This window comes from Myodes glareolus, chromosome 27 (genome assembly GCF_982192425.1).
Source record: "Myodes glareolus chromosome 27, mMyoGla1.1, whole genome shotgun sequence".
Classification (NCBI taxonomy): domain Eukaryota; kingdom Metazoa; phylum Chordata; class Mammalia; order Rodentia; family Cricetidae; genus Myodes; species Myodes glareolus.
Window position 1 is genome coordinate 24,036,062 of NC_142052.1, and position 27,558 is coordinate 24,063,619.

Consider the following 27,558-nt stretch of genomic DNA (forward strand, 5'->3'; position numbering starts at 1 on the left):
GTTGAATCCTAAAGAAACTGATGTTTTTGATACCCAGTTTGTCCAGCTACATTAACCTATCAGTAGAATTCTACACAGCATTTTTACTTATTTCCTTGCTGGAGTCAAGTGTTTTCTTAGAATGCTGTACCCTTTATAGTATGAAGATATCCAGGCAGATTGTAGCCTCATCCATATTCAGAAACCCAGAGATTCATTGAATATCTCATGACAGATAAGGTTTACTTGAGGCTACGAAATGATTATTCTATTATAAGCAACTGAAAACTCTGGTGATCTTGATAACTATTAAAAAATTTAAAATTAATACTTAAACCTGTATGCTTTTGAGAATTTCCTATATTTGTATTGTATTCATATTGTTTATGGTCCTCCCTTTCCCTACAAACTCCTCTTGTGCCTCCCCCACACCTTCTAAAATTAATAACTGCTGTGGCAGTCTCCTCTGTATGCTATGAATATGTTTTATTACCATTGGTTAATAAAGAAGCTGCTTTGACCTATGACAGAACAGAATATATCTAGGTAGAAAAACTAAACTGAATGCAGGGAGAAAGAAGGCAGAGTCAGAGAGCAGTCATGTAGCCGCCCAAGAAGTAAGATATGAGGTAACAAACCATGAGCCTTGTGGTAAAATATAAAATCACAGAAATGGGTTAATTTAAGATGTAACGGGTAGCTAGGAATACTCCTGAGCCATTGACCAAACAGTGCTGTAATTAATATAGTTTGTTCTGGGATTATTTGGGTTTTGGTAGCTGGGGAATGAAAAGAGCAGTCTCCGTTTACATAATGGTGCCCAATGTTAGGAAATGTACACCACATAAATCCTAAAAAAGCTTAAAAAAGGGTTTCTAGACCCACAAAAAGTGGAGTTAACTGCAGTTTCTTGGTTGCCACATTTTTTCAGATAGGCTCTCTATGTTGGCCACAAGCAGAGACGCTGCTTCTCTAAGAGATGGTGTCCTGGTTCTTGTTGCATGAAAAGCTCTGGTTCTCTCAGTAGGTCCCGCTACAGAGCACTTAAACTGGGTTTGTGAGCGGAGTGTTCCAAGTTGCTTAATGGTGACATAGACCTGCTGTGTACCTGGAGCTTGGGCGGTGAGCATGGCTCACAGAAGCGGTGAACATACTTTCCCCATGTTGGATGGGGCAGACCAACAGGCAAAGCTTCTTAGCATTAAAAAAAAAAAACAACCTCTCTTGGTCAGGTACACAGTAAGACAAAAAAGACTACTGAATGGGTCACAGTGTTGGATAAATGTATATGGGCTTAGGAGAGAGAGAAGAGTACAGTTAGTCATAGATTAAAAGAAGTAAAGATAATAAAATAAATATATAAAAAGTAATAGAGTAAAAACTAATCCACATGAAGATGGAAAATACAATAAAATTCTAGATTATGTGTATTACTGTGTTTTTTTTTGATTTTTTGACTGTTAATGAGTTAACTGCTGAAAACCATTTGATCCTGGGGATGGCGAAATACATATGGTTTTAATATACATATTTTAAAGGTATCTTGACTTCAAAATTTGAGTCTAAAGATATGTTACTTTGGAAAAGAAGTTCTGCTTTTGTTTTCACAGAGGATGGGAAATTGTGTATTCCTTCCAGGCTAATGTGGTTTGATGGAACAAGAGCCCCCAAAAGATTTCTGTGTATCCTAAAAATACTTTACCCAACAAACAGTAGAAAGCAGTTTGGAGAAAACTATGCCCAAATTCCCAAAATGATTGTTTATAAATATTTATTTTCATTTTAAAGGAGTTGGGTATAAATGATTAATGATCACAGTCAACCACTATCTAAAAAAAGGGGGGTAGATATAGAAATGAATACATTGTTATGGATTTTGGTCTACTGATACAAATTTAAAGTCAATTTTGTTACACTATATATATACATATATTTCTACCCTTGTTTAAGGTATTATGCTTATGCAACTCATTTTAAAAGTGATATATAATTAATACAGATTAATAGTTAATCATCTATAATAATCGAACTTCTAGTAATGTTAGTTATGTTTTCTAGATATACAGCTAGATATATTTCAGTTAGATAGATAATCTTTAATGGTTCAAAGATCTACAGAATATGGGATTTAAAAGGTTTTAAAACTTAGAGTTTTCTCAACAGTGAGACACATCTGTTCCTGGCAGCAACAATTAATTACTCCAAGAGGATAATGGGCATCAATGAGACTCCTTATGGAGTGTATTAGTCATTTGGGGAAGAAACTGCTCTAGTCTGTACTGCTTGCTGGTATGCTGTATAAATTGGGTATGCAGGACTCACAGAAAAATGACTGCTAAACTTGCCAAAAGAAGGTGAGACAGTCCTTCAGGGTTCCTGCTTCATGAAAGATTCTGTCAGACATTCTGCAGGTTACAGAAGAATGTGACTGACAAACCGCCAATAAAGGCAAAACAGTCTTTCAAATTTCCTGCTACATGGAAAATCTGCCAGATACTATGGGCCTCTAGGCTGAAGATGGATGCTGCAATGCTACAGAAGGACTTTGGATGACTGTTCAGGTAGCGAGATGTCTATGTCAATTCTAGAGATGTGGAAGTTGTTTACAATGCACTTCCTGTTTACTTAGGTAATATTATATCCTCTGAAGTCTTTGATGGAGTTGAAGACTAGACAGTTATAATTATAGCTTTTTTTAGTTATGATAAAAGAAAAATTAGATATGAAACTTTAGACTCACAAAGATAAAAGAGATGATAGACTATTTTCTTTAATATTGCCAGGTACAAAGAGACTAAATATTGTAACCACAATTCTTGCTTGATACATGTTTTTTTTTTATATGTAATTTTACTATGTCAAATTACTAAGTTAAAACCTTCCTTTTTATTTAGGCAGAAAAGGGGAGATGATTTGGGATTCCCCTCTGTATTATCATTGGTTAGTAAAGAAGCTGCCTTGGCCTATGACAAGGCAGAATATAGCAAGGTGGGAAAACTAAACTGAATGCAGGGAGAAAAAGGCAGAGTCGGGGAGTCGACATGTAGCCATCCAAGAAGCAAAATGCAAGGTAATAAACCTCAAGTCTCGTGGTAAAATATAAAATTATAGAAATGGGTTAATTTAAGATGTAAGAGGTAGCTAGGAAAACGTCTGAGCTGTTGGCCAAACAGTGTTGTAATTATTATAGTTTTTGTGTGATTATTTGGGTTTGGGTGGCCAGAAAACAAAAGCACAGTTTCCGTTTATGAATAACTTCTTTTAAAATTGTGTGATATATGAACACACACAGGCATGCATACATGTGCACCCACACAGAAACCATGCTAGCAGTTAGAAAGCATTCTAGTCTTTCTAAAGACATACCACTTTTTCTAAAATTAATAACTTCTTTTAAAATTATAGTGATATATAAATACATACACATGAATACATATATACATGCACACACATAGACATACTACACACATACATACACAGACACACACTCACATCCCTCCAGAACCTACTGAGCCTATTTGGTGTATGTATGTGTTACAGGATGACCTCGTGGAGTTGCATAACTTATCAGGTTGCTCGGCTTTGGATAGAATAGCTCCTGTTATCAGCCGCTATTGCCTGTAGCTCTTCATCTAGATATGGGGTCATATGAAACTTCCTCCATCAGTGTGGGCCTGTCAACTGGTGTCATCATTTTGCAGATCACATTTAGGTGGTTATATTTGAGATTTCATGGGTACAGCTTCTTTGTCAAATAGAAAAGATACTGTCTCAAAGCAGTTGATGTTTTGGTACCAGGGAGTTCATGCCTGGTAGTACAAACCTACTACTGCCACATTCAAAGACAAGTATGGTCTTCATACCCAAGGAAAGTATAGCTCTCACTTCATCAAAGAGCTTCTTTCCACAGTGGATACAGACTCGCAGAAATCCACATCTGGTCACAGTGCAGGAAACAACAGACCATGGAGAGTCTAACCACAGCCACCACATCTTCAATGCAACAACTACGCCCAAGACTCAGAGAACATTAGGGGAAATGGGAACAGAAGGACTGTATGAGCTTGGTAATCCTTAAGACTGCATTCATGGGGAAAAAAATCGAAGCAAGCCTATTCATTCATTCTTAAGTATTTATAAACGAGAGTGTCTCAATGCAGTAAGAACAGAGATCTGAAGAATGAGGATAATTGGGGGGGGGTCACAGATGTTGATGGGTCACCTCAAATTATGAGGTTCAGTCCGCTAAGACACTAAGTTGAGGGGGGCAGCTGCACATCTCAGCATCTCCATGGCTTCCCATCTGTTTCTTCATGAGTTAGTCCCCATAGCTTGATGGTCCTGTCTGCACTTGGTGTCGCTGGGTCTGATGAAGCCAGGCAAGTGCAGGTATCATGGCTTCTTTTCTGCCAGTCTATTCTCATCTTTCTCTCTCTCTTTTCAAGATAACTGAATTTTAGTAAGACATTATCATCAAATGTTACCAAAATTAAAAAGTATAGAACAAACAGTCAACGAAAGTCTCCCTTGCGAACTGCATTTCTTTCTTCATTTTGGAATTGTTTATATCCTTTGCTCAAATTCGTTGTCACATCATTTGTTCCCTTATTTACATAAAGGGATTCCTTACAGGTGCTGATAGTTCTGTGTCTTTGAATGATTTACAAGCACCTGGGTCTGTTGTTAATTTGTTTTTCACCTGCATTTATGTGGGTTGTAAATGGTAAAGATTTGAAACGTTGATGATATCAATGTGTAGACTTTTCCCCCCTTTATGCCTTCTGGATTTTTCTACTGTTTTTCTAGGAAAGTTCTTCTTTCTCATAAAATATAAATATGTTTTTGTTTATTGATTGTTTAGATTGTTTAGATTTAGATTTTCTACACTTTAAAAACTAGGATGTTCGTTTATATGCTGATAGAAATCAAAACCACATTAAAAGATGAACACTAAATGTCTTGCTTCTAGCGCTGGCTTTATTGTCCCTTGTTACTCTATTTAACTAGGTCCTTGTTTATTTTTCTACTATTTCCTAATGCAGATACATATTTAAAGATGAATAGAAATATAATATACATAAATATATTGTATATTTATGAGTGCTTATTCATTTGTGAGCACATACACTACCCTTGGGGTTTCGGTTTCAGAAGCCCCTTAAGATGCCCTAAATCTGCAGATGCTCAAATTCCTTCCAGAAAAGTTTGTAATATTTATATATAAGCTAGGGATATTTTCTCATGTATTTTAATCTTGTCTAAATTACTTATAATACTTAATACAACATAAATATAGTGTAGATGTCTGTTATATTATCACATATAGGGGATAATGGAAAAGTCCGTTGCATGTTCCCTACAGATGCACCCACTGCAGACCCACGGCTTGTTGAATTCACAGATGTGGAGGCCACAGATATGAAAGGCCAACTTGCATACAGTTTTAAAACACAAAAGAATACTTTAGCAATGTCATTTGTCAGTATACTTAGAACTTGGAAAATAATCCACTAAGAATCAAAATTTATAAGAGCTATTCTTTCCTCACCTCCCTCCCCACCTCCCTCTCTCCCTCCCGTCTTTCCTCCTTCTTCCTTTCTTTCCTTCCTCATTTCCTCTCTCTGTTCCTCTCCCCTCTTCTCCCTTTTCCTCTGGTGTAACATGAGGGCCGGCTTGTTGGGGTATCTGTTCCCGCCCAGTACCCCACATCCGGCAAATCTCAAAGAAAATCACTCACAAGACTCCATAAGATTATAAACTGATTGGCCCATTAGGTCAGGCTACTTACTAGTTCTTATGACTTATCTTAACCCATTATTCTTATTTACATTAGCCACATGGCTCTGTACCTTTCTCAGCTGGGCAAGTTACATCTTTCCTCTCCGGTGGTCTGGAAAGAACTGGCAGAGGGAGCTTCCTAGAATACTCCCTTATTGGCCAGGCAGGCAGTATAGGTGGGAAAGCCAGACAGGAAGTAGGGGTGGAACAAAGAGACTGGGAGTATTCTGGGAAGCAGGAAGCTTCCTCCCCACTCCTGCCCAGATTACTGAAGAGGCAACATGTGAGCTGCCATGCTGAGAAAGGTACTGAGCCGTGTGGCTAACATAGATAATGATAATGTATTAATATAAGCTACAAGGACTAATAAGGAGCCTGACCTAATGGGCCAATCAGTTTATAATCTTATAGAGTCCTGTGTGTGATTTTCTTTGGGGTTTGCCGATTTGTTGGGGTGTCGGGCGGGACAGAAACCCCAACAAGCCAGCCGTCAAGTTACACTCTGGTCTGAAGAACTCCTTGAGTGAAACATTATCATCTTGGGACCAGTACCTACTACTTGTACCAGTACCACCGGAGAACGGCAACACATTAACGACTTCCTTCATTGCTCTGACCATATTCCCAGCAAAGCAATTCAGTGGTGGAAGGATTCATTCTGTTTCCTGGTTTGTGGATGCATTTGTCATGGTGGTGAAGGCATGGAAGCAGGTTCCATGGAAGTGGAGACATACAGCAGGGACTCCTCTTGCATCTCAATAAACCAGGAAGCAGAAAAAAGAAAATGCCTGTGTTCACAAGGCCTCCTCACTTCTTTCTTTTTTTATTCAGTTCATGACCTCCATCCATGAGATGGGGCCACCCACGTTCAAGTCAGGACTTCACTCCATAATATCCTGTGAAGATGTCGTCAAAGTCACATCCAAAGGGGTACCTCATTACTACATTACAAACACATGCACTGGAATGCGCCTGTCATTTTATAGAGGTCAACCATCCTCAATCTAAACTCCTACGTGTTTTAATCCAAAAATTGTTGAGCATTGATATGGTGCTACAAATAGAAATTCTCCACCTAACATCATGTGACAGGTCACAGAGAAGGCGCAAGTGCACAAAATTAAATTACAAATGAAATCGCCTTCAGGCTGTGAGAACAACGTGCCTATGGAGCATAAAATGGTTCTATGCCCCAGAACTTCCATCTCATCAATAGGACACCTCATTGCACAGCTTATAAGCATTCAGGAAGTCAAACAAAGTCTAAAGCCCAAAGTACTTCTGTTCCAGTGCATTGGAGGTAAGGCTTACTCACCTTGCACTTTTATGTTAGATGTTAAGTACACATGAATATACAATGTCTATAAGAGTAAGAACTCAAGTGTCTACCATCTGGCTAACATTAACGCTACCAAGAAGCATCTTGTATGATCCCTCCCAACTGTGACTACTGATTTTTTGGTTTTCATTCCTGTGCGTGAGTAAACCTGATAAATTCTGTTCTTCTGCATCTGGGCATTCGCGCTTTCCTGTGTTCTGTGTTTTTTGTATTGTGTGCCCATTAGCTTTCTCACGTAGGTCTCCTGACATAGTTTGCAGGGGTGTCCCTAAGGCATCCTTAGACACACTGCCGAGTCCAGGGGCAAAAGTGGAGGCTGCTAGTTGTCTCCCTAAATCTGCTTTCCCTTCCTCACCTGGGGTCCTACTAGGTCATACTCTCCAGGATTATTTTCAGTCAGATGTGACCACGTTCTTACCAATGAACTCTACCAGATGCCTGTTTTCTTGAGTCAGAGTCTCAAGGCAGCAGTCCTCTCCTCCCTGCTCCCACCTCTCTCCCACAAGCTAAAACCCAGACCTGGTGGCAAGGACCTGGATAATTATAAAGATAAAAGTCACTGAACAATACAGATTGAAATTCAGACCTGGGATGTAAAGGAAAATATTTCTCCCCATTTAAGCTATTTTATTGCATTGTCAGGGTAGCCTGGGCTCACAGTCCTTAATGTAGGAGGAGTATGGGTTAAGATTCTCTAGTGGGTGCTATGTTCCTATCTAAACTCTCTGAACCGGGCGACACTGTTGGGCTCCTGTTTTAGCACTGGGTACCGCAGTGAGATTTACCGGGCTGTCTCTCCATCCTACCTTACACTTTCTCTCAGGAGGAGAGAGATCTGCATTACTGAGAAACTAAAGTTCTGGTGCCATGCCTCTGGGATCAAGAGATCTACTCTCTGCTTCCTTTTGGGGCAAGCGCCCTAAAAACATGTCCTGCTCCACAGCAGCCATGGCCATTCTTCCCTTCATTGTGCCTGTGGTCTGGTGCCTCTGCAGAAGTTAAGAGAAACAGGGAAGAGTTCCGGGTGCACACACTCCAGCGTCTGCGCCACTGCAGGAGATCCTGCCTTAGTCCTCAGCTTACAACACTTGGTGGGCGCAGGCGGGAAGTGGTCCAAGGGAAACGTCAGAGCCGCCGAGAGCAATCTGGATATTGTGATACCTGGTGTAGAAAGCATCTCCATGTTATTTTTTCCTTCTCCTCTAAGAACCACAGTTCTTCTTGCACACACACACAGCAGGCGATTTTTAGGTGAAAATATTATAGGCAATATGTATTCCTTCTGACTCTTAAGAGCCGGATTTTGTTAAATTTACAAAATAACTTTAGAACTGGTGTATTTAAAAAAGTGTTAGGCCAGGCATGGTGGCGCACACCTTTAATCCCAGCATTCGGGAGGCAGAGGCAGAGTTCAAGGCCAGCTTGGTCTACAGAGTGAGTTCCAGATAGCTAGGGCTGTTACACAGAAAAATTTTGTCTCAAAAAACCAAGCCAAAACAACAAAACAAAGCAAAAAGTGAGGCCTTTTGTTTAATTCTGAGAGTGCAAGAGATGTGTTTGGGAAATAAACGTGTTTGCACACCTTTTTTTGAGGTGGTTTATGATACCAGTCACTATGGCAATAATATTTTCTTTTTCAAACAAAACCCACAGTGTTTTATTTCAATCCCATTAGGTAGGGCTTGGCAGGTCAGGGAACAGGCTCTCATAGAGGGCTGAGGCCTCTACTTGCCTGCAGCGAGCAGGTTCCGCAGCATCCCGATGACTGAGTGCTGTACAGAAACAGCTTGGAGATGCAGCAGTCCTCCTTGTCAGGCTCGGACTCACCCTTGCTGCTCCTGGGGACATCAGTCCACAACCCCTTCACATTCTCTGCCACCAGGTTGTAGTGTCCCAGTAGCTTTTAGTTGGGACAGTTAACGAGCACCTGTCGGTTGTTCTTGATGACGACATGAGCAGCGAGAAGGGACCTGGGTTGCATTCCTCTTCCCCCTCCTGATTCTGCATTTCCCGTAGGATCATCTCACTCTTGGCTTATTGAGGAGCCTCACTGTGGAGGTTTTGCCCAGAGATCACCCCCATCTCTACTGTGTTGCTCCAGTCTCTGGCAAAAAACACTTAAGTTTGTCTACGGATTTTATTCCTGGGCAACATGATCGAATATTTATTAAAATAGATGACTCCATCATCTTAAAAAACAAAAGTTTGCTCTTCTCCATTACAACACATTTCATACTTAAGAACATATCTAGTGTAGAAAACAGCTTGCATAGCATATAACCAAAGTGCATTCTTTTATTGATATTTCCTCAACATCGATTATGTTTTAATAGCCGTTTTAATAGCAGGCTGCAGGAAACATCCTCTGCCGTTGTTACGACTTTGAAAATCTTTAATGAGCTTTATATCTTACTGATACTTTTTTTCTGAATAAAATCATGCATTTTCCTGTGTTTTCAGATCGACAGTGGCTTTAATAGCTATTTTGAACTGAGCTGGTTTACATGGTTAGTATACAGCATGCTTGTTCCACATGTTCAACTCTTCAGAGTTATGTATTTTAACCACTAATTATTTATTCAGGAATTGTATGTCCATATTTACAAGGAAGCATGACTTACCACTTTCTCTCATCTAGTTCAGCATCACGTTTTCTAGCATTTCACAATGAGAGTATTTCTAGTAATTTCTATTACCTTGAGGTTTTCAGTCAGGGCTACATGGAAAGACCCTGTCTCGAAAAAAAATATTTTCCTTAGCCAATTTGGTATTGTATCTATTTTTAAAAGTGAATGGATGCACACACTCATCCAAATGTGTGCAGAATATCCCTATGCAGCGAGCCCCTTGGCTGTAACTGTCCTTTCCCTATTTCTAACACTGTTTGTTTGCCATGGGTATTTCCCTTTGATCAGCCTCACTAAGAATCTGTGAATCTCAAGGGCTGCTTGAAAGCCTCAAGCTTTGATTCATTGTTCATTCTATAGCTGTCTTAATTAGGGTTTCTACTGCTGTAAAAAGACACCATAACCTCAGATACTCTCATAAAGTAAAACATTTAATTGGGGTTAGCTTACAGTTTCAGAGGTTTAGTCCATTATTGTCATGGTGGGACATGGTGGTGCACAGGCAGGCATGGTTTTGGAGAAGTAGCTGAGAGTTCCTCATCTTGATAAGCAGGCGATAGGAAGTGAACTGTGACACTGAGTGTAGCTTGGGCATAGGCGACCTCAAAGCCCACCCCCACAGTGACACACTTCCTCCAACAAGGCCACACACTCTTAAGAAGGCCACACCTACTAATAGTGCCACTTGCTTGGCGAAGCTTTTAATGAGTCAATGGGGGCCATCTCTATTCAGAGCAAAATAGTATTGTTTACTTTTGCACTTTGATTATTTCCACCCCATACTTTTACATTTTTGAAGTAATTCAAAGACACTAATATTTTCTGACAACATTAATTTTCTAAAACATCCTATTTTAAGATAGCATACATGTGTGGTACTGTATCCCCCCTCTTGCATCCCTCAATCTAAAACATACACTGGAAATAAGGATAAAGTAACAAGCTCTTAGTCTCAGCAACTCTGTCAATGTTCTCTAATTTCTTCTCCAGGCAAAGGAGCATCAAGCGTGCTTCTGTGCCTCTCACAACAGCTCTGACCCACTCCAATTCTCTTAGCTCTGGCTGACAATACTCCTACCTCTGCATTAACTCCCTGCAAAAGGAACCACCACACACTGAAATAGTCTGAAGAGGAGCAGTATGTATTTAAGGTGGCAGACAAGTATTGGGTAAGTTTACAGTGTCCACATGCTTCAAAACAGCACATTTCAATCTACCAATACCTTCAATCATAGAGAATCAAGCAAAAGAAAAAAAAAACTTAAAAAGGAATAACATCATCATCAACAAAAAGAAACCAATAGAAATGCCTGAGACTTGGATCGTATTTACTCATGGAATTTGTGCACATGTGTAACACACACACTTCCTGGGGTTAAGTGCTGTGATTTTAAAATAATACGCCTATGTAAAATGTGCTGGTACATGCACGGTACGTGACCCATAAAGACTGTGTCTTATTGAGGAATACAGTTAGTGTTCTAAAATAAGGTCAAGCTGTCAAGAGTGGATAGATGCTCAGTAGGACCATCCATCTTCAATGACCCAAAAGTGGACGAGGCAAAGCACAGACCAAGCAAGGTCCACGAGAGTCCAGTCTTAGCTCATGATCTCGTGTGATGGGTCTTCCCTCAAGCTCTGACATGATGCAGGGAGGCAGACAAGGGAAAACCCAGTGTCACACATATTTGAGAATTTTAGAGAGTACCAATACAACTTAACAGAAGGCAAGGTGAAATGAAATAGTATTTTGACTTCAGAGGAAGAAAGATAAGTTTCAGTGAAATTGTAAATTTAGACTATACCTTAAAATATTAAGTATTTTTGATGCTTTTAGCAATGTTGCCTAGAGTTATACAAGTTTACCACTAATTTTATGGTTAAAACTTAGCTTTTTAAATCCAATCTTTGAACACATAACTTATAAAAAGTACATTATTCTTTAAATACATACAATCTATTTCTGAAAATTTATATTGCCTCTGTAGTCCTAATATCCAGAATCTAGGGAAGGGATAGAAATTATCTTTTTTTTTTCTTCAGGACAGGTTTTTTCTGTATAGCCCTGGCTCTTCTGGAATTCATTTTGTGGACTACACTGGCCTTGAACTAAGAGGTCTGCCTGCATCTGCCTCCTAAGTGCTGAGATTGGAGGTGTGTGATACCTTACCAAGCAACAGAAGCCAGCTTAAGGTTTGAGTGTGAAGTGTTCTACTGAAGGCCATTTTCTAGCCTGCAGCATTACTGGGACCGAGGCCCACTGGATGAAACTGAGTCCCTGATGCTTTCATGGGAATATTGGGATCCTGGCTTCCTTCTCTGTTTTGCTTCTGGCTATCATAAAGTAAAAAGCAAGACTGCATCATACACTCCCATTGTGATTCCTATCTGATATGGGATGCCCTTCTGTATGCTGTGGATAGGTTTTATTACCATTGGTTAATAAAGTAGCTGCTTTGGCCTATGACAGGGCAGAATATAGTTAGGCAGAAAAGCCAAAGCGATACAGGGAGAAAAAAGGTAGAGTCCAAGGAGATGCCAGCAGCCACTGGAGAGGTAAGATGTGAGGTAACAAGTCATGAGCCTCGTGGTATAATATAAACTAATAGAAATGGGTTAATTTAAGTTGTAAGAGCTAGTTAATAATAAGCCTGAGCTAATAGGCCAAACAGTATGTAATTAATATCAAGCACCCAAGTGGTATTTTAAAGTGACTATGGTACTAGGTGGGACAAGAAATCTCCAGTTGCACCTATTATGGTCCCAAAACAGTGGAGACAATGATCATGGATAGAAACTTCTGAAACTGTGAGCCAAAACTGTGTATCTTTAAAAAAAACAAAAACTGTTCATCTCAGGTGTTTTGTCATAGCAACAGAAAACTAACATAAGCTGTAAGCCATTAAAGAAAAACGAGCTGTGAAGCTAAAGCATAGCTTTCTCCCCCTCTAAATCAGCAGCAGATGGTTGTTTGCTTGGTGATGTAAGGGGCCCCAGCTGTCATGACAGCAGCAGCCAGAAACTAGGTGGGAATGAAGCTTAAAAACCTGGCTGGACTGAAAAGCCCCACGCGCATCTGAAGCCAGACATAGGCTACATGTGACATGTGTAGCTATGATCTAAAGCCTGGACTGCCCTAAGGAGACTGTCAGCGGACAACACTGGGACAGTCAGTCACAGAAAAACATCACAGATTTCAGCAACTGGAAACACACAAGACTATCTGCCGCAATCCATCCTGTGGTACCCTTTAAACAGCTGATTATCTATCCCTGCCATGGAAGCCAAGGTGAAAAGCTGTGAACACTTCTGGCATCTTGGATCTCTCCTCTCCCCTCCAGGTATGACAGTTCTCTCCTGGTTGCTCATAGTTTATGACTCAGTTGCATACAAACACTCCCAACCCAACAGGGCCCACCCAATTGTACAAAAATGAGTGTGCATAGGTTTTTCTCCAGTTCAGCTTCCACTGGCACCTGCTTCTCAGCTGGCTTTCTTTAGAGATGGAAGTCAGAAGTCTTCAGACTCCAGCTCTGAGCATAAGACCGGTTCTCAGTCAGGGGTTTGGCTCTGAGAGTTATGTTAGGGAGGAGAGACCCACAAGGGACAGGCCCTCTGAAGACCTTCCCAGGCAGAGGAACTTAGTCTGAGAGGCTCTGGTGCCATGAGACTCATTGTTCTTGTCTCAGCAGGGAGGCTCCCACAGCATACCCTCCTCGCAATTATGCAATTAGTTTGTTCTTTGACAATTGTGTAAATGTACAAGATAAATTCTGATTGTTTCCATTCCCCCATCTTTACTTTCTTTTCTTTTATTTTCTTTTATTTTTTTATTAAAAATTTCCACCTCCTCCCATTTCTCTCCCCCTCCCCCATCTTTACTTTAGTCCAACGAACTTCCCCTCTCCTTCCTTCCTTCCTTCCTTCCTTCCTTCCTTCCTTCCTTCCTTCCTCTCTTTCTCTTTCTTTCTTTTTCAAGACAAGGTTTCTCTTTAGCTTTGGAGCTTATCCTGAAACTTTCTCTGTAGACGAGGCTGGCCTCAAACTCACAGAGATACACCTGTCTCTGTCTCCCAAGAGCTGGGATTAAAGTCAATCTCCTTTCTTAGATTCATGAAATTTGGATTGCTTCTGTGATTCTTTTAGTTCAACTGAGGCCATCGTTGACCACTGGTTTGGCGCTATCCACTGGAGCCTTGCAGGGTCACCAGGGTATGAAACTGAAGGCAATGACTCCTTCAGTCCCTTGAGACCTAACTGACACAGGAGGCGCAGCCTTGCTGCTCTTATTGGTGACCTTCTTGCTATGCAGGATATGCTCCCAGGTGGTGCCCTAAGACCCTGTGGAAGCTGAGAGCTGTGACCCTTGCTAACATAGCACCCTCTTAGATGGACAGTCTGAAACCTGCTGAGAGGGTAGAGTTTCAGAGCCACCAGCCTCTCAAGTGGTCAGCATTCTGCTGCTATTGTCTTGTTCAAGTTCCCACGTTCAAGCCCAAATTGTTCTCACGGGGCAAATAAAAGCTTTTAAAATGTGTTTTCCACTCCCTGTTTCTCTCTTCCATTCTTTAAACAATTACTATTAGTTTCTCTACACGCATGTGGTTTTGTCTATTTGTATGTCTGTGCAACATGTGTGTGCCTGTGGAGGTCAGAAGATGGCATAGGATACCCTAGGTCTGGGGTTACAGACAGTTTTGATCCACCATGTGGGTGCTGGTATTGAACCTGTGTCCTTTGGGGTGCTCTTAACTCCTGAACCCTAGCTTCAGCTGCTGCCACTCTACTCTTGAAGGCAGGCTAAGACAATAACTTGACGTAAGAACTGACTGTCTCAACATGTAACAGAGAGTGACATAGTCCCAGCACCTCACCTCAGAGGACAAGGATGAACGGCACACACGTCACTCAGTGTGTTGAGCTGTTTTCCATCACTGAGACAATGCAGTGATGAGGAGACCCAACTAATAGCAGAGCTTCCCCTGGCTTGTGATTCAGAGGCTTAGATCACGATCAGTGGGCTCTACCATCAGGACCACAGCGAGGCCAAACCCTGTTACAGTGGGAGTGTGGTGGAGCAAAGCTGCTTACTTCATGGCAGCTGAGAAGCAGAGAGAGGGCTGGGGTGTCAGGGAGAGAGAAGTGTGTGCGGGAGAGGGAGAAGGCAGTATCAGGCTTCCCTCTCAGGCATGTCTTTCCCCCCATAACTACAGTTTTTTTTAGAGATCCTACCTCCCAAAGATCCACCATTGTTCAGTAGTGGATTGAACAATAGTGCTACAAGCTAGCCTTCCCCATGGGGCTCTCGGAGGGATATTTAACCCATTAATCATGGCACCTATGATACCACAAAATAACCACCATGGCTCTAGGTCTTACGGACTATCAGACCACTCCCGAGACCTCCTTGACAAGCTGTCTTCCAGGAATCCATCTTTCTTGTCACCCATTGCCTGGGTGTCTATGACTGAGACCAAGACTGCCCTGTGTGCTGTGGCATCCACAACCCTGCGTGTGTCACCTCTTCACATCCTGCGTGGACTGGAGGACAAGAAGGGGATCGAGTAGAGGATTTACATTTGTCTTCAGAAGTTTTGTCCTATCTCTTAAAATTTTATTTTTTTTAAAGAAAAAAAAGCAATCTTTTTTTCATTTTACATACCAATCCCAGTTCCCACTTCCCACCTTCCCATTCCCTCCATCCCCCAGCCCAGAGAGGGTAAAACACATTGCTTTGGGGAAGGTCCAAGGCCCTCCCCACTATATATAGGATGAGCAAGGTATTCATTCAAAGAGAATAGGTTCCCAAAAAGCCAGTACATGCAGTAGGGATAAATCCTGGTGCCACTGCCAGTGGCCCCCAGTCATGCAACTGTCACCCACATTCAGAGGGACTAGTTTGGTTCTAAGCTGGTTCCTTTCCTGTCCAGCTGGAGTTGGTGACCTCCCATTAGCTCGGGGCAAACTGTTTCAGCGGGTGTACCCATCCTGATCTTGACCTCTTTGCTCATATTCTCACTCTTCCCCCTCTTCTTCAGAAATTTTAAAGATTGCTTTTTGCATTTCATCTGTCTGCCAGTCAGGAAATGGGCAGCAGTACTTCTCTCAGCCAGCAGAGGGAGCAGAGGATCCGAAAGCCGTGCATCCGACAAAGCACTGCTTATCTTCTCTGACAAAACTCAAAACACAACCTAGCTGCTTTCCTTTCACACACACACACACACACACACACACACACACACACACACGAGAGAGAGAGATGGCAGATAGATAGATAGATACATAGATAGATAGATACATAGATAGATAGATACATAGATAGATAGATAGATAGATAGATAGATAGATAGATAGATAGATACATAGATAGACAGACAGATAAACAGAGAGAGAGAGAGAGAGAGAGATCGATTGATCAGTTTTGAAACAGATATTTACTCAGATTTTTAAGACCAGAGGAACATATTTAACAAGTCACATGGAAATTTTTCCAGATAAACTCACAGCAAGATACAAGCTGGTCCTGGCTAGTGTCACATCATCCCCGTTTGGTCAGCATAGATTCAGAATCTATATCACCCACAGAAAGGAATGGACACGAGTGTTTTGATATAGTCACTTGCTGCTAGGGACACTCTAGTCTCATCCCGATTATTTTAAGGTAAATTACATGAGCTTTTTCCCTCCCAAACACACTCCAATCTCTGAAACTTCAAAAGAAGAACATGAAAGAAAGCCACACAGGCATTTTAAAATCAAGTATTTGTTCTAAAATTGCCTAGCTAAAACATGGAGCCACTTGATTACAACCGCCTCTTTGCTGAGGCAAAACACACACTGAGCTCAAATTCTCCCTCGGCCCCCTTTGGAATGGCTGGGGAGATGGCTGTGGTGAGGAATGTAATTCACAATTCAGTCTTGTTATGGGGACTGGCTCTCCCATTAGGCTTAAATGGAACCACACAGTGAATTTTCCACAAGCGAAATTTACTAGGGAAAAGCATTTCCAAGATATCTGCCTTCCAGCCGAAGCCCAGGAGTCCGGAGTGGTCTGCAGAGAACACACAGCTCCCTTCGCCACTTCTGCTCCACTCTCATCCCCGTTTGCTTCGTCCCCGTGACCCCACATGGATTAGCATGACTCGTGCTTTGCCATGATAAATAAAGGGATTTCAGTGTTGGTTGCCAGGGAGATGAGATTTAGTTTGCAGGGACAGATGCTGAGTGAATGAACAAATGAAAAGACACTGAACTATCCCCACACTGCAAAGGGGAGAACTGGATGGGATGAGAATTAGTTCTCTGCAGGGTACTAAAAACAAAGGCTTCTCTCTCTTTGACTACAACAGGAATTTGTGTAAAGGCATGCACAAGGACGCCTGACCTCACGTAGTCAATGTAATTCGACCAGTCTACTTCTTTTTAACTTTCCAAGGCTTCCATCTGGTACGTATGTTTGTTACTATTTGCCTCGAACACTGGAAATACATGGAAAGGGAAAAGGAGACACTGTAACATGCTGACTACATCTCTTTCTGAGTTGCCACCTTGAGTTTTCACAGGTTTGAGGGAGGGACTTCTCAGGCAACCATCTAAAGACCTAATCATGTCTGTGGGTCAGCTAATGGGTCATTGAAAAGCTGGAGATAAAGGAAGCAGAGAGAGAAGCTTATGAAGGAAGGTCCCTGTCACCCGCTTGTCTCCTCTTTCCTGAGTTTGGTCATGGAACTGAAACTCTCTTTGCTTGTTACGGGTGTCTGTATATCAGGCTACGCACGCTGCAAACCAATACAACATTGTTACAGCTCTCGGTTTGTAAGGCTTCTGTATTTCAAGACACAGAGAGGAAAGGAAATACTTCAACTGAACTTTCTGACACACGGCTGAGAGTGTCCCCATTTCTGTGGGGATAAGCAATCACATGACCACCTCGTGTTTTCTTACTCCAGTAAACCTAGCTTCTCTCCGTGTTCTCCACATCTGTCAATCTATCAAAAAATATTCAAAAAAATTCTTTTGGAACATCATGCATTAGCACTGTATCTACATCAATCTCATCCCTTTGTCCTTTCCTAATTCTGTCTCTATTAATGACGATTTATTTAATTATTACTGCTACAAACTTAATGATATGATAGGTATGTTTTGTGCAATTTCTCCTTTAAACTACAGAATAACAGTTTCAACTATATCGCCTTTTGAAAAATTTATCTACATAAACACCCTCATCAGTATTCTTTCTGTTTCCCCTGGAGATTAGAAAGGTGATTTTCTTTGAGTCTGAGCATCTTCTCCCGTTGGTATTTCTGCCACTCAGGAACCGACCAGGCTCAACCCTACTTAGCTTCCAAGATTAGAAGAGGTGAGGCACATGCCAGGGTTATGTGGCTCAAGATTTCCATGGGTCAGGTCAACAAACGGCGTTTTAAGAGCTGGGAATGTTCTGTTTTGCACTCATCGTTCACAGGCAGAATCTGTCTAGATTCTCGCTCGATGCTTTCTGCTTTCGGCAGCGTGGCTGTGTCACCCGCTCATGGCCTCGGGTGTTAGCAGGAGGTCAGCCTTCAGTGCTCTCAAGTTCTCTTGGCAGTGATGACTCATCTTTCCCTTGGTGGCCTCTCTTTGCCTTTGAGCATTTTGACAATGTGTCCGGTGGTAGATTCCTCGCTGCTTCTTATTTGGAGCTGACTGTACTTCTTGGCTATGTAGGTCATGAAACTTAAGAGGTTTTTACTGCAGCCTGAAACACTTTCTCCTTCCTTGTCCTGTCTTCCTGGAACTCCTCTACATGTTCCCAGGTATGACAAATGATGTCTCATGTTTCTCTAAACACTTCGTTTTTCCTCATCTTTTTTTTATTATTAAATGACTATGTAATCTTTGCAGATTTTCTATGACGTTTTCGTTGAAGTTTTCTATGTTTTGGGAGCTAAAACTTCCTGTTGAATCTCATATAGGTAGAACTGCATCAGATCAAAACTTACATGCTAAAGTACTTATTTTCAGTACCTCAGAATGCAACTATATTTGTAGACAGGGCCTTTAAGGAGGTAACTAAGGAAACAGAAAGCAAATGGCTTGGCCTCTCTCCCAGTGAGACACAAGGGAAGACCACATGAAGACGTTTGAGGGCGGTGAACAAGGTAAGCTCACAGGTTTCCTAAGGAAACACTTGTGACATACCAACTGTCTTGTTAGGATAGTATCCAGAATTTTGAAGTTTTGATTGTGAGCCCAGCTTTTAAGGGCTGAACCATCTCTTCCACCCTACTCTCTGGAATTTTAAGGAAACAATTTCTGTTCTTTAAGACACTCAGTCTCAAGTACTCTGTAATGGCGCATTTAGTATCAGTACAGGGCCCTACTTCCCAGTTTCTTTGCATGTCTTTAGCTTTTGTTGAAAGCTTGGCCTTCTCTTTTCTTTTTTGGTATGATACATTGTAGCAGATCCATTCCCCCTCTTCTCTATTCTACGGGCTTTGTAGTATTGTCTCTGTAGTTTATGTGTTCAGTAGCCAGAGGCCCATCCCCTAGCCCTAGCAGGTAGCCTGTTGCTTATAAGCGTCTGTCTTTTCTTTTGACCCAGTATTTTGCCATCGCGTACATGCTGTCCTGGAACTTGTGATTTGCTTGTCTCTGCTGGCCAAGTACTAGGATCCCTGCTGTGCTCCACAACACTCAGCTTATTCCTATCTTGCAGTTTTGTTCCCTAGAGATTTATCCTTGGTCACCACGCTGGGCATGTACTGTAGTTTGATATGTATGGCATACTAGCCGTTATCACAGTTTAGATAGCTCTGGTTTCACCTTCCCTTTTCACTACTAAATTGAATTTTCGGCATCACCCCACCACCCCCCCCATGCACGGTTCTACACAATGCATGACTACAAACATTCAGGCACACATGAGCATGCTTATTCACTTCCTTTCCTACAAGCTGCCTCTGGCTAGGAGTAGCTAATGTCTTAGATTTTGGTGATAGTCTCCATCACCAGGGATTGTCCCACCCTACGCTGACTGAGTAGCTAATGTCTTAGATTTTGGTGACAGTCTCCATCACCAAGGAGCACCCACCCTCTGTTGACTGACACGTGTGTGGTTTAGACGGACTTTCAGGTTTGCTCGCACTGTGTTCTGGTTGCCTCTGTGAGTCCCGCCTAGCACTGCAAACAGCCTTCAGAGCACCAGGGGTGCAGGATCCTAGGGGTGCTCCTTCTCCCTTCCACTGTTCTCTCCCCGGGTGACCTGCCGTTTCAGTTTCTTCTGCTTGCACCAACAAAGCCTTGAGTGCCTTCTTTATTGCTCCCCACCAAGATGTTCACCACTTTTGACAATGTCCTTGGGCACGGAGTTCTCCACGCTCTAAATAAAGTGACTTCCCTCTGGCAGAGCTGTGGAGTTTATCCTTGAGACCAGTCTCCTTTCCTGGGCAACATCTCTGCTCTACACCATTTCTCAGTACTTGGAGAAGGACATTGAGGCTTGTTTTTCCCAGACTAGTCTCTGATGTAGTAAGTGCATGTGTGCATGTGTGTATGTGTGTGCATGCGTGTGCATGCGTGTGTATGCATGTGAGCAAGTATGTGTGTGCTCTGTTTTCTTAGTGTCCTTTCCGGAGATGAAGCCTTGATGTCAATAACCTAGGGGAGGGTGACATGGCTTCCATATTCTTGGGATGCTATTTTTAGGGAGAACTTATATCTTATAAATGGGGATGAGTTGAAAGAAAAGAGAACATGACAGGTTTTTTTTTTTGTTTTGTTTTGTTTTTTTATCCCTGCCCGGAATGGAATGGGGCCAAAGGACAGGAAGAATTAATGGCAGTCCTTCTTCCCCAAGGTGAACCTATTGCCCCAGTCAGAAAGCTGGGGAAGACGGGATGAGCCACACCTTCTTAATGTCCCTGTGTGGTGAGTGCTCCTCACTGCTCCCTAAGTAGTGCTCCTCTGTATGTGTTTAGGACTGAGTAATGTACCAGCTGGCTCATCCCTGGATAGACTGACTCCCTCTGTCCCAGTATCCACTAATTGCCTGTAGCTCTTCATTTAGGAGTAGGGCGAGTAATGCCTTCTTTCTGAGGCATTACTCTGACGTGACAGAAGCACATTGCTATCCCTGGAAAACAGCCCCACTGTTCTCTGCAGTATGAAGTCCCACAACCTTCACTTCTAACTTGCACTAGAAAAATTACCTAGGGGGCTGGAGGTGGAGGTCAGAAGTACAGCTGTGGAATAGTCCTTTACACTGTGTGAATATATGTTGCTGTGATTGCTTTAATAAAGAAGCTGACCGGCCAGCAGCTGGACAGGATAAGGTTAGGCAGGAAAACCAGACTAAGGACACTGGGGAGAAGAAGGTTGGAGTCAGAAGTGTCACCAGAAGACACAGAGAGTAAACAGGAGGTGCAAGATGAAAAAGAGTTAATGCCACATGGCAGAGTATATAGTAATATAAATATGTTAATTTAAAAGTTGTAAGAGTAAGCTAGTAACAAGCCTGAGCTATTGACCAAACATTTATAATTAATAAGAAGTTTCTGTGTGGTTATTTGGGAGGAACTTCTGTGACACAGAGGAACTCTGCCTACACACAACACTTGTCCAACACATGTGAGAACTTGGGTTTAACCTCTACAAGGATATGTTTAAAAAACATGCTTATTCTGTTTGAAGTAGTAATACATCTTTCCATAGAAGTTTTTATCATTATTAATTGGCAAAATGTTTCTTTGCATATTTTAATTTGCTAACAGCATGGTGAAATTTGTGCTTTTGGTAAGACTAAATATGAAATAAGACATCATCCTACATATAAATATGTCCACTTATTACTTAATATTATTAATATCTGAACTTTTTCATTCTTTGATACAATGATTGAAGTTTAAATATTTCTCTTTGATATTTAAAAAAAGCCATTGGACGGGGAAACATCCACAAAAAGACAACCTTTTAAGAGCAGAGGGGGCTGGCTGAGTTCGAAACAGAGATTGTACTGAATTACACTTGTCACTTAATTTAAAAAGCCCATGTAAACCAATACTATTTTGCAAATAAAATTTATCATGACTGAAAGCTAATGAAGATTGATTATAATGTTATTTACTAAGAGGCCTTAAAACACTGTCCATTGTTTGAAAAGCACCCATGAAATTCAGGCCCAATTGCTCATATAGTCACGGTTGCAAGTGTTAAAAAGGAGCAATGAGATGCTACTAAATACATTACAGCATTCAATTAAATCATTACAGGTCGACAGAGGTATCAGTCTGGTGGGAAGGCTGGAGCTGGAAGATTTGTCCTAAGGAGACAGCAGAATTCTGTACCTAACCCAGCCCATGACAGGAAAGCAATATGGAAGAGGGAATTTGTACATTTCTCTTGGTCTTACAGAATCCCTGTTCACAGCTTAATCTTGGTTTGAGCCACCTAGACATCACTGGTGGTCATACATCTGCAGTGTCCATCGCACAATGATAGGCAGGGAAAATTGAGATCAGCATTCAGGGCAGCAAGGACTGAATGTTTCTCTTGATAAGAGAAAAAACTCAGGAAATGGTAGAGTAATTGCCCACTGTTTCCAGCGGGTCTTTTTCTCCTGAATTAAAAGAGCAGGATCATGCAAAGAACTCATCCCAGCTTTTTTTTTTTCTGTCTCATTTTCTCCCCTCTGTTTGCATTTCAGGTTCACATTAATAAAGTTGTTATTGAAAGCAACTGTTCCCTTCTCCCTCATGGCAACATGGGAAGGGAGAGGCAAGCAGTCTGGGTAGCAGTCTAAGCAGGTAGTAGTCTAAGCAGGTAGTCTAAGCAGGTAGTGGGTCCAGAAGGAAGCTGTGAGCTTCAGTAACTGGGAAGGTCAGAGCCTAGGCTCCTCCTCTCTGTACATCCCATGTGCGGGGATTCTGGGGGTAAGAGGATAAAGCTGACCGCGGATTTGAATGTACACAAAGGAAGCCACATGTCCAGTAGGTGGGAGAGGCAGGACCTTCTGTAGACCCTGACTGTATGAGGAGCACAGAAGAGGAGAGAAAGGATGTTTATTAGAACACTCAGAATGTAGGGCAGAAATGATGGTCTGGCAGGAAAATCTAAAAATGGACTCTCCTCCCCGGTGCTCATTTCCTTCTCACTATGAGATTTTAAATGTCCAATCGGTTAGAAATGCTGTTCTTTCATCTTCTCGGAGGGAGTTGGGGCTGTGGGCTGAACAGACCGAGGCTGAAAGAGTTATGGAAACCGGGCTACCACTTGGTCAGCAACTAGTCTGCGCATAGAAAAACTGAAACCCACAGCCCCTTTTGCCACATCCTCCCCCTGACCTCAACTTCCTACAGAGATTTGGGGCAACACAGGACACTGCACACGATGGGAATCTTCGCTGATGACATCCCTGCAAAGATCCTATGGGGAGGCAGTGCTATCTGCCAAAACGTTAGGATAAGTGTTCTGTCTCTGAAAGTAAGAATGTATCTCTCACCAACTTTAAATCATTCTGAATAATAAATTTTGATGTGCCACGGAAAAGAACACCACAGTAGACTGCCTCAGATTGTGACATAATGATGGGTCAGTGCCTCTGACTCACTAGGTTCAGAATAGCTTTCGATCTAGGCAGATCGTAGCTGACACCATCCTCGGCTCATTTTTGAAACAATAGTCTGGGAGTCACAGAACCCCTTCGCCATAAAATATTTCACCAACTCATGAATCATCATTTACAGGATTAAAGGCAATTTATTCAATCTTTTCTACTTTTCTATAAAGAAGGAAGGTTGATGTACCTGGCATTTCTCTCCATTGTTCAGAGTTTATGAGAATCACATTATTTCCTGGCTGGAAGTAATAATAATAATAATAATAATAATAATAATAATAATAATAATAATAAAAGCTATGCATCTGTTCCAGGGTTTCAGTCATTGTCAAAAACAGTAGAAACTTCAATGGATTTTCTTGAAGACCATACACAACTAAACAGAATTAATAGTCAAAACAACATCAGGTCTAGTTGGTGGTCAGATGTCATAGCTTAAGTACAGAAGCCAGTAGACAGAAGTGGCAGAGAGGGATGGACCTGGAGGGTTAGTATATAAGGCAGAAGATAAGTCACTATAGATATAGGATGAAAAAACCATAAGTCTGAGATTCATTCACTCACTGAAAAAAGTAAAAGCTTGCATGTAGTACTAGGCATTTTGTTATTCATGGGAGGCTCACAGACTAGGGGAAGTGGGTGACGGATACACATCTAGATAATTGTAATACATAGTTGAGCATGCCTGAAATCTATGACAGAACTTGTGAAGTATTGAGAAAGGACATACAGCCTATCCCAGGGGTAAGAGGAGCAACCACAGGGGAACCCGCAGAGAATGGATGCCTGAGCCAAGCCCTATCAGACGCAGAGAAAATCATCATAGGAAAGGGGCATTCTAGAACTAGGGACAGAAGGCTAATTTCAGCTCGCATCACTGTGGATTGCTGAGATTCACGCAAGCCTGGTATCTGGCTGTGCATATGGTGCGGCGATAGTGGAGTCTCGAGAGCCAGCTTTACATACACATGGTTGGCCAGGAACGTGTGCTAACCCCAGCAGAGCTGAGCTGCGGACAACAGTAAACCAATCAGTCCAGAAGTGAAATAGTTTAGGACATGGGGCATGAGTTTCCATCACAGGGATGTTGAAGAACATGCTCAAACCAAAGATGCTAAAACAGTGAGAGTAGATGCTGACGAGCTCATTTCTCGACCAAGGATTGCAGCTCTGGATATCTTTGTCTGGAACCAACAACCATTCCAAAGAAGAGCGTGGAGTTAGTGGCCACAGGGCGAATGCTTACAAACCTCTACAGGGCCAGTGTGACTGTGGTCACATGACTGGGACCACAGAGGACGGGGACAGGCATCAGCAATGAAGGAAATGAGGACACAAGCTGGAGTTGGCAGGAGTTGATGAGGGAGGCAGTTTTCTGACCTAGTTCTGGCTTTCATTTTTGTTTCCTCTGTGGAAGGAATCAATCCCAGCACAGCTGGTCCCGGCTCATGACTGGAAGTTTGCTATCCAAAGCACCTGGCTGGCAGAGCCCGTGTCGAGCAGGGACACAGTCGTAGTTCTGTGAAGTGAGTCCTCTCACGGGTCAGGTTGGAAAAGCATATTGCAAAATAAATAAAAGCCCCCGCAAAGATGCAGAGAATGGATTTCTCCACCATTATTAAACACTCTGTCTCTGAGATGACTTTGTAGTGCCCCTAAGCGTAGCAGTAGGGATCTCAGCATTGTACAAACTCATTTACTGAGTTATACAGGGACAACATCCATGCTCATGATCCATCCCAGAGTTAACCTGTTAGATACCACTCACAAATGCACCATTTATAGATATGGCACAGTGCACTTGTAACATCCCTTATCTATTTGCTTTAATTATATAAGCTGTCCAAATGGAGCGCTGTCTGTGTGTGCATGTGCATGTATGTGTTGTAGATAAGTAGATGTTTACATGTACCTTTCCATACAGTTGATTATTCCTATGTTTCTAACATAAGGATAGAATGTTGAGATCTTTGAGGGAATCGTAGCTTTAAACCCTAAGTGGCTTTGTCCATGACTTGTCACCGTCTGCTGTCCCTTCCCAGCACCAGCCCTTTCACTGTACAAGGAGTTACATGTGGTACTGAACGATCTTCAAACACTCGAAATCTCAGAAACCCAGTTATGTAGCTATCAAAGCAATGTTTCAAAGGCAACTCTGGAAAGGATAAAGCCTCTCAAGGGAGCTGCCCCAGATTAATGCCATCCTCCTTCTTTGAGGGAAATGGGAACATCCTTCGAGAAAGAGCCCAAAGTGGCATGCCAGAAATGCATTCTGTGACTTTCATTCTTTCTACACTTAGAGCACCAGCCTGCCCATTCTACCTTAAGGACAGAAATTGGCATGGCAATGGTTTTGGATTCCTGGTGATCTGGTTCAGAATACTGCAATATCCACCGGAGTTTCTAAGGAATACTTTTTGAAGGTCTGGAGAAAGCCATCGAAGTGGCATTGATTAACAAGATGGTGACTCTGGGCAGCAGCAGGGGTCATACACCCACATACTTATTCAGAGCCATGCATTTCTCCACACATGCTTCACAATACAGAATGTAGTTGTGTACCACAGAAAACAGGTGGGTAGTCTATAGTACCTTTGCAAAAAAACTCTTACCAAAAGGAAAAAGATCATTGTTTTGTATTTTCCTCTGAATAAAACAGGGCTTTTCCCACTGCTATAATGCACGTTTGGAATGATGATAAAAGGTCTATGCAATAAACACTGGGACCCAAGACTGCGGTGCAGACTGGGAAAAGGCAGCATCTATAGTAGGAGGGGCTGAATGGAGCCATGTTCTCAGTGGGGGTGCACTCATGAAGGCAAGGTAGGAACCTCCGAGTTTTCCTTTACCCCTCTACTAACTGGTCATGAGACGGAAAGTTTTGCTTACTATACACTCCCGACCACCATGTACCAGGCTGTTTGGCACACAAACAGCCAATCCAACCAAAGTAGACAGGACCTCACAGGAATAAAAGGCAAATAGATTCTCAGGTCTTAATTCAGATTCTATCATCTACTAAAGTGAAAGTAAAATCTCTTCCTTGCTAACAGCAATGTAGATGTGTCTACCCCTTCCCACATTCCTCCTCCTCCTCTTCCTGTAAGGGCGGAAACCAGGCAGGTGCAAGGTGATGCCTTACTGCTTCCAGTGATAGACTGGTCACTCAACTCTGCTTTACAGGAGCAGGACACTTATTAAAGCATGAAAATAAGACTTTGTAATTTTTCTTTATTCTTTTTGCCTATGTTCACAGCACTTGGGAGACTGTGGCAGAGCGATTGGAAATTTGAGGCCAGTTTGAGCTTCTTAAGCAAGACCATGTTAAAAAGAAAACTGAAAAAGAAAAAGAAAAAAATACACTCAAAACACTCTGAACAACCCATCCTCATGTCCTTATGACTAAAGGAAAAATGACCAGACCTGGACTCCTCCAGCAATCCAATCCATGGGTGTATTCGGTCCTCCTGTGCAAATGCTCTTCCCTGTCTTTCCTTGAATCTTTCATTTATTTCAACTGAAGTTTTTATTCTGAAAAGCTCACCCTGTCTTTTCTTTAGGTTTATAGAGACACAAACCATGGAGACAAACGATTGCTTGAGTATGACTGCAAATCCTCTGAAACTGTGAGTCAAAGCGAACGGGATTCTCTTCCTCAGCTGCCCCTCTCGGGCATTTGCTACCACGACAGTGGCTGATGATCACGACCGTCCGTCATAACTAGCCAAACCTTGTGTGAAAATGTGGTAGGGTACGCATAAGAATAGCAGAGATAAGAGAGGCCAGAAAAAGAGAGGCAAAGAAAGGAAAGAAAAGAATTCAACTTCAGAGAAAGGACAGTAGGAGAATACATTTGGAATCATTAATTAATTTGTGCATCCATGAAATAAAAGTGTCAGTAAATGTCACGGAGTACATGGAATCATCAACTAGTGAGCCAGTGAATGGTTTCTCAGAATTAAACATGTTAACTTCTCTCAGAATCAAATATGTTATCTAATCTCAGAATTAAACATGTTCTCTAAGACACACAACTGAACCTAATTGTGAGGAGCGCATATTTGTTTCAAAACCAGAAACCAGATCTTGCAATATTACTTCTTGCTAATATTTCACCTGACATAATAGTGAATTAAGACTTCTAAAGATAAGAGCAAAACACCAGAAAAATTTAAAGCTACAACCCCAGCTACATGTCAGTTTCCTCGGCTTATTCTATTAACTCAAGTCATCTTGTC

General features: G+C 41.9%; 1 protein-coding gene and 1 pseudogene across 6 annotated transcripts in view; both read right to left on the bottom strand.

Moving 5' to 3' along the window:
* Dlgap1 (DLG associated protein 1) overlaps positions 1-27,558 on the bottom strand; it is an 809,700-nt gene that overhangs the window by 474,483 nt on the left and 307,659 nt on the right. The gene's annotated exons all lie outside the window — the stretch shown is intronic.
* On the bottom strand, positions 8,821-9,730 carry LOC125401691 (small nuclear ribonucleoprotein Sm D2 pseudogene; annotated as a pseudogene).